Below are 7,624 nucleotides of genomic sequence, written 5' to 3'. Positions count from 1 at the left end.
TTCACCTTGTTCTTCACAGGAGGAAGCCAGGGTTCATAGTTGCTCTGGAGGCAGGATTAAACAGTCCCCTCTGCTTCCTGACTCTTCCAATCCAGACAGAGATGAGGCTCAAATGGGCCTTTTCTTGTCTTTGTCCTTGTCAGCAAGAAGCTGATAATTTCCTGTTGGTTCCTTCATCAAAGGTACCAGGCTGTCGTCCCTTTGATGTGTCTGTCCTCAGACTCTGAAGATAGCCAGACCCTGCTGAGTCAGTTCCTTGTTTTCACTTAGAAGCCCTAGGCTACCCCAGGCCTTCTCAAAGCTTCCTGCTCTAGAGACAGCCTTTGGTAAATGGTATAAAAAGAGAGGCAAGATCCAAATAGGGAGATGGCGTTATCACCTTGTGGTAGGCTCCCATTATGCCTTCCCCAGGCAGAGGGAGTATGCTGAGGAAGACTGAACAGGTATGCCTTTTCCGAACCGGACGTTTTAGATGGAGATTCTCACAGCTGAGCCCACAGAGATAGGTGGGGAGACTGCAGGCCTTGGATCTGAGTCTGATTCTTGCTTTTGCTGTTTTCTAGTAAGTTTCTGTGAGATTCAGTTTACAGTTCCATAAAATAGGGTTTGGTATCTGTGCCTGGATTGTTGCAGGGATTAAACGTGCCCATATACCTACAGCAGTGAGCACTGTGCTTCAAGCAGGGGCTCAATAGATGGAAGTTATTAATTATTATTATTAATTACGAGGTCTGATTATTATCACACCTTAAATCACCTGGGCAAGAAAGAAGTCATGTTATAGTTATGAATTATAACAATGTGGAGTTTCATCTTATCATAAATGATACTAATAATAAAACTTTTGGTCAAGAATATTTAGCAGTTCAGAATTAACTGACACTGTGAGGCCTGTCATGGGTCATATAGATCAGATGTGCCAACCTTGGGGGCCAGGCCCTGGATTCATGTCCTAGATCTGCAAATTCACTGAATTACCTTGGGTAAATCATTCTCTTAGTCAGAGCTTTAGTTTCCATAGATGCAAATGAGAACTTATCCAAAGTAAGTTCTGAGGAGGACCCTTCCAGTGCTGAAAGTCAGACTATTGAGAATCCCCATGGACAGAGGAGCTTAGTGGGCTTCAGCTCATGGGGTTGCAAAGACCTAGACAAGACTAAGCAGCTTAGCAGAGCACAGCACGTGAAAATTAAAAGGGGCTCCCCTGGTGGCTCAGACGGTAAAGCATCTGCCAGACCAGGGTTCGATTCCTAGGTCGGGAAGATCCTCTGGAGAAGGAAATGGCAATCTACTCCAGCACTCTTGCCTGGAAAATCCCATGGACGGAGGAGCCTGATAGGCTGCAGTCCACGGGGTCGCAAAGAGTCGGACATGACTGAGTGACTTCACTTCACTTCACTTCCCTGGTGGCGCCAGGGAAGCCACAGATGGTGAAGAACCTGCCTATATCTCTTAAATGCAATTCCCCTTTCTGCCACTAGGAGCAGTCAGACAGTCATCTCGGGCTAAGCCCTGACCAGGCATTCTCTGTCGCAAACAGACCCTCTTTAACTCGGTTAGCAGTGCTTCTTTTTCTTTCCCTCTCGCCTAGACTGTAAGTTCCCTCAGGGCAGGTATGATAGTTTTCGGTTTTGTTTATATCCCCAGCATCTAGTGCATTAAAAATCCAATCAATATATTTGATTAATTGATAATGTTAAGCAATATTGTTTACTAAGGCCAGTCTATCAGTCAAATATTAGGGTATGAATGACCCCAGCATTCAGTGGCTTAAAATAACAATTATATATTTTCATACATCTGTGGGTTGGCTGGGGTTGCCTGGTCTAGATTGGGCTGAGCTGTGGCAACTCTGCTCAGCTTCCTGTGTTTCTCATCCTCCTTCTTGGGGCTATCTTGGGCGTACTCTCCTGGCGATGGCAACTGCACAAGACATCAAGCAGAATTATGCATAATGTCTTGAGGTATAGGCTTAAAACTGGAAACTATCTTTTCTGTCTCATTTTGTTGGCCTAAGCACACCATTTGGCCCCACTGAAAGCAAAGGGGTGGAGAAATATAATCTGATTTTTTAATGGAAGAAATTTGAGAAGTTGCATAAAAGAGTCTCAATTCAAAGAAAGGTAAAGAGTTGGAGTATTAATACCCTCTCCTGTAAGTAAAACCAGATTTCCATCATGCCACCATCCTGGGACATCTTGGGTTGTCAGGGCCCATGGGTTATATTCTATAATAATGAATACAGTAGTCTAGAGGAGACAGAATATCTCCTCTACAGAATACAACATTAGAGGAGACAGAAAATCAGAAGTAGATTGCAGTATCCTACCAAACTGTCGTCACTGCTGCTGCTGCTAAGTCGCTTCAGTCGTGTCCGACTCTGTGCGACCCCATAGACGGCAGCCCACCAGCTCCTCAGTCCCTGGGATTCTCCAGGCAAGAACACTGGAGTGGGTTGCCATTTCCTTCTCCAATGCATGAAAGTGAAAAGTGAAAGTGAAGTTGCTCAGTCCTGTCTGACTCTTAGAGACCCCATGGACTGCAGCCTACCAGGCTCCTCCATCCATGGGATTATGTCCCCTTTATTCTGAGGTTCAAGTTGGAAAGGAAGAAAGCAAGCAGAAATAATAATGTAAAATATTAATCACCCACTTATATATAAAACTAGAAATTCTCAAAACATCCCTTCAAAGTATGTATTATTATCCTTATTTTACAGATGAGAGAATTGAGGCAAGGAAATTACATACATTGCTCAATATAAATGCAACTGATAAGTAATGGAGCTGGAAGTCCAACCTCTGTATGTTTGACTCGAAGGCTTGCCCTTTCAGTGGAGGAGCTCAGGCAGCAGAGTCTAATCTTGACATCTTTGGGGGGGTTGGGGGAAGAGAGAGACGATCTTGGCTCTACACCCGAGACAGAGGACATCCATTGGATCCCTAGGCACAGTGCCTGGAACACAATAGGTGCACAAAAAATACTTTTATGAAAGGGTAAAAGATGAAAGAGTGAGAGGAAGTAAGAGAAAGAGGAAGGGAAGGTCAATAGAAGTGGAGAAAAGACAAGAGGAAGAAGGAGAATAAGAGATGGTATAAGTATGTTGATCCATTTGGAAAAACCACAGTTTTCCATCATGGGCAGAAATCTGTGGATTCTGAGTGTCATTTGTCCTCTGCCCCTACTCATGCTGAGAATAGTGGCCCCATTCCTGCCTCTATGCCACAGCCTAGAGGGTGCAGCCTGAGCCAGCCCTCAACTATTTTGCTCATCTACCAGTCTCTGCCTTGATCAATCAAGACACACTCATTTTCTTGTTCAAAGTCAGTTGTACTTCAGATTCAAGACACTTGCATTTCCTCTGCCTGAAGCACCCTGGCCCCTTTCCATGGTTTGCTCCCTCATTTTGCCTGTTTACTCAGGATTTACCTGCCTGTCTTATCAGCAGAAGCACCCATTCTGTAGTCTAATCCATTGTAGGCTACCCACATTTTATCCCTTTAGACTGCTTTATTCTTGTTTATAACATACTTATTTACTTCACATCATATGACACATTTTAATTTACCTGTTTTATTGGCTATCTTGCTCCACTAGGAGACAAACTTCTTTGGAAGGGCAAAGTACTTGTTCACTCCTCTCTCGTTCTCTCTTGTTCAGTCCTGTATCTGGAGCATCTAATACTGTGCCAGACATATGGTAAGCACTCAGTAAATATTTGCAGAATGAACACATGAATAATGTATGGATGAAAAATGCTAACGGAACGGATGAATCCCCAAACCAAGAGCAAATGAATCATCTGCTTGAATCTAAACGTGGTGCAAGTGTCCCTTATTTACAAAACGAATGTAATGATGCCAATTATTCACACTACAAAATGATTCTTCAGTTTACCAAAGGTTTCATTTGAAAGCTAGTTAAAATAGCTTCCTCATTTAGTGATTTTAAAAATATAATCCAATGTACAAAATAGTGGTGTGCAAACACCTTTTCTAGAACATATGAATTTCTTAAAATGAATTGCAGGTATGCATAATGATGATTCTGATTCTGATTTCTAATTCTGGTTTGTTTGTTGTGTGGACAAAGAGAGTGGTTTATTAAAACTCCTCACAGAGGGCTATTTCAATGTTTGTATGTGCATACATTTACATTACTTTTTAAGCTTGTGAATAGGTGCATTTAAATAAGTTTGTGCTCCTGGAGAATCCCTGGAAGTGTTCTCAAGATTGGTACTTTGCAAATCAGCTGGCTTTGCAAACAGTCTAAGGTTGGTTTAGGCTACAGAATTTGAGAGTTCTGGGTTCCAATTTGCATGAACATTGAAATGTTGGCTATCAGTGCTGCAAAGGGGAAGGCAGAAATGATCCCTAAATGGAGAAGGCTTAAAAAAACCTTCTCGAGTGTCCTCGGCTTAAGATAGATGAATGTACGCAGCACAGACTGTGAATATGTCAGTACTTTAGCTCCTTGTTGTGTGCGTTTCCCCTTCCCTATTCAGTTGCCCCTCTGGTGGCTAAGAGATAATAGTGATGTTTCTGTAGAGCACAGGTGGGTCACAATAGAAGGCAGTATTTTATTCAGGTGGCTCAAGAGCCTTCTTCTTGGAAACACTATATCAGAGAAGTTTCTCTATTCTGATTGACAGTCACTTTAGTCCTGGGTCTTAAGCCATGATGGATTCCCCATTGCAAAGAGTATTGTTCTGGGCAGGGGTAGAATTAAAGAATAAACTTTTTTTAATTTAAATTTATTTATTTTAATTAGAGGCTAATTACTTTACAATATTGTATTGGTTTTGCCATACATCACCATGAATCCGCCACAGGTGTACACGTGTTCCCAATCCTGAACCCCCCTCCCACCTCCCTCCCCGTACCATCCCTCTGGGTTATCCCAGTGCACCAGCCCCAAGCATCCTGTATCCTGCATCAAACCTGGACTGGCGATTCGTTTCATATATGATATTATACATGTTTCAATGCCATTCTCCCAAATCATCCCCTCTCCCTCCCACAGAGTCCAAAAGACTGTTCTATACATCTGTGTCTCTTTTGCTGTCTCTCATACAGGGTATCGTTACCATCTTTCTAAATTCCACATATATGTATTAGTATACTGTATTGGTGTTTTTCTTTCTGGCTTACTTCACTCTGTATAATAGGCTCCAGTTTCATCCACCTCATTAGAACTGATTCAAATGTATTCTTTTTAATGGCTGAGTAATACTCCATTGTGGAGAAGGCAATGGCACCCCACTCCAGTACTCTTGCCTGGAAAATCCCATAGACGGAGAAGCCTGGTAGGCTGCAGTCCATGGGTTCGATAGAGTCGGACACAACTGAGTGACCTCACTTTCACTTTTCACTTTCATGCATTGGAGAAGGAAATGGCAACCCACTCCAGTGTTCTTGCCTGGAGAATCCCAGGGACGGGGGAGCCTGGTTGGCTGCCGTCTATGGGGTCGCACAGAGTCGGACACGACTGAAGCGACTTAGCAGCAGCAGCAGCAGCAATACTCCATTGTGTATATGTACCACAGCTTTCTTATCTATTCGTCTGCTGATGGACATCTAGGTTGCTTCCATGTCCTAGCTACTGTAAACAGTGCTGCGATGAACATTGGGGTACACGTGTCTCTTTCAATTCTGGTTTCCTTGGTGTGTATGCCCAGCAGTGGGATTGCTGGGTCATATGGCAATTCTATTTCCAGTTTTTTAAGGAATCTCTACACTGTTCTCCATAGTGGCTGTACTAGTTTGCATTCCTATTCATTCAATGCTTATTAAGTACTTTAATTTCAGTCTTTACAACTGTTCTTCAGAGTAAGTATTCTTATGCCCATTTTAGAGGTAAGAACAGGGAAGCTTGGAAAATTGAACCACTTACTCAAAGTCAAATTGTTTGTTAATAGATGAATAATTAAATGTGATTTAATTGCTCAGAGTCTACAAGAGAATATAACTGGGAACTAATTTATATGGAGGGGTGGGAAAGAGAGGTGAGTGGAGGCCTTCTTAATGGTATTCTTTTCAAGCTGAGAATTAAAATATGCAGATGGGCTAGTTAGGATTATTGTAGGGAGATACTATTACTGGAAGGCATAGACTACAGAAGGGCATTGAAACAAGATGGAATTTGGAGGTTTTGAGGACCTAAAAAATATCTGTAAAACTGATATTTAATGAGCTTTGAGGAAATACAGAGATATATTACCCAGGGTGTCGCAGGACAGGGAAAGAATCCTGAATTGTATCTCAAATGCACTGGGCAGTTGTTGATTTGTTTTTACTTAAGTAGAGGTGATCTGTTGTATTAGTTAATGAAGAGCATTTTGGCTGCTAGTGGATGAGAGACAGAGGGGGTGCATGGGTCTTTTCAAATTAATGTTTTCATTTTCTTTGGATATATATCCAAGAGTGGAATTGCTGGATCGTATTGCAGATGGTGACTGTAGCCATGAAATTAAAAGACGCTTACTCCTTGGAAGGAAAGTTATGACCAACCTAGATAGCATATTCAAAAGCAGAGACGTTACTTTGCCAACAAAGGTCCGTCTAGTCAAGGCTATGGTTTTTCCTGTGGTCATGTATGGATGTGAGAGTTGGACTGTGAAGAAGGCTGAGCGCTGAAGAATTGATGCTTTGAACTGTGGTGTTGGAGAAGACTCTTGAGAGTCCCTTGGACTGCAAGGAGGTCCAACCAGTCCATTCTGAAGGAGATCAGCCCTGGGATTTCTTTGGAAAGAATGATGGTAAAGCTGAAACTCCAGTACTTTGGCCACCTCATGCGAAGAGTTGACTCATTGGAAAAGACTCTGATGCTGGGAGGGATTGGGGGCAAGAGGAGAAGGGGATGACAGAGGATGAGATGGCTGGATGGCATCACTGACTCGATGGACGTGAGTCTGGGTGAACTCCAGGAGTTGGTGATGGACAGGGAGGCCTGGCGTGCTGCAATTCATGGGGTCGCAAAGAGTCGGACACAATTGAGCGACTGATCTGATCTGATGGTCATATCATAATTCCATTGTTAATATTTTGAGCAAGCACCATACTGTTTTCCATGGTGGGGGCTCCAGTTCACATTCCCACCAACAGTGCACAAGGGTTCCCTTTTTTCCACATGTTTGTTACCACTTTTTTTTTTTAGAATGATGGTTCTCTTCTTTATTGATTTGTCAGAACTTCCTTATCATATAAAACTCATATGAAATCTGAAATAGAGTCTATTTATGGACAGTCTATTTCATCAGTTTTTTTTTAATTTTATTTTTTTTATATATTTTTTTTCATCTTTTTTTTTTTGTTACCACTTTTTGTGTCTGTCTTTTTGTTGAAAGTCATTCTGACAGATATGAGGTGATATCTCATTTGCATTTCCCTGATGATTAGTAATGTTGAGGTTCTTTTCATGTGAATCCCAATGTTCATACCATTACATACAGTAGCCAGGGTATGGAAGCAACTTGTGTCCATTGATAGGTTAATGAATAAAGAAGATGTGAGATGTACATGCACGCACACACACACACACACACACACACACACACACACACACATGAAATATTACTCAGCCATAAAAAATAATGAAATTTTGCCACTTTCCCATGGATGGGCCA

Source organism: Bos indicus x Bos taurus, chromosome 18 (assembly GCF_003369695.1).
Source record: "Bos indicus x Bos taurus breed Angus x Brahman F1 hybrid chromosome 18, Bos_hybrid_MaternalHap_v2.0, whole genome shotgun sequence".
Classification (NCBI taxonomy): domain Eukaryota; kingdom Metazoa; phylum Chordata; class Mammalia; order Artiodactyla; family Bovidae; genus Bos; species Bos indicus x Bos taurus.
This window is presented reverse-complemented; position numbering follows the sequence as displayed.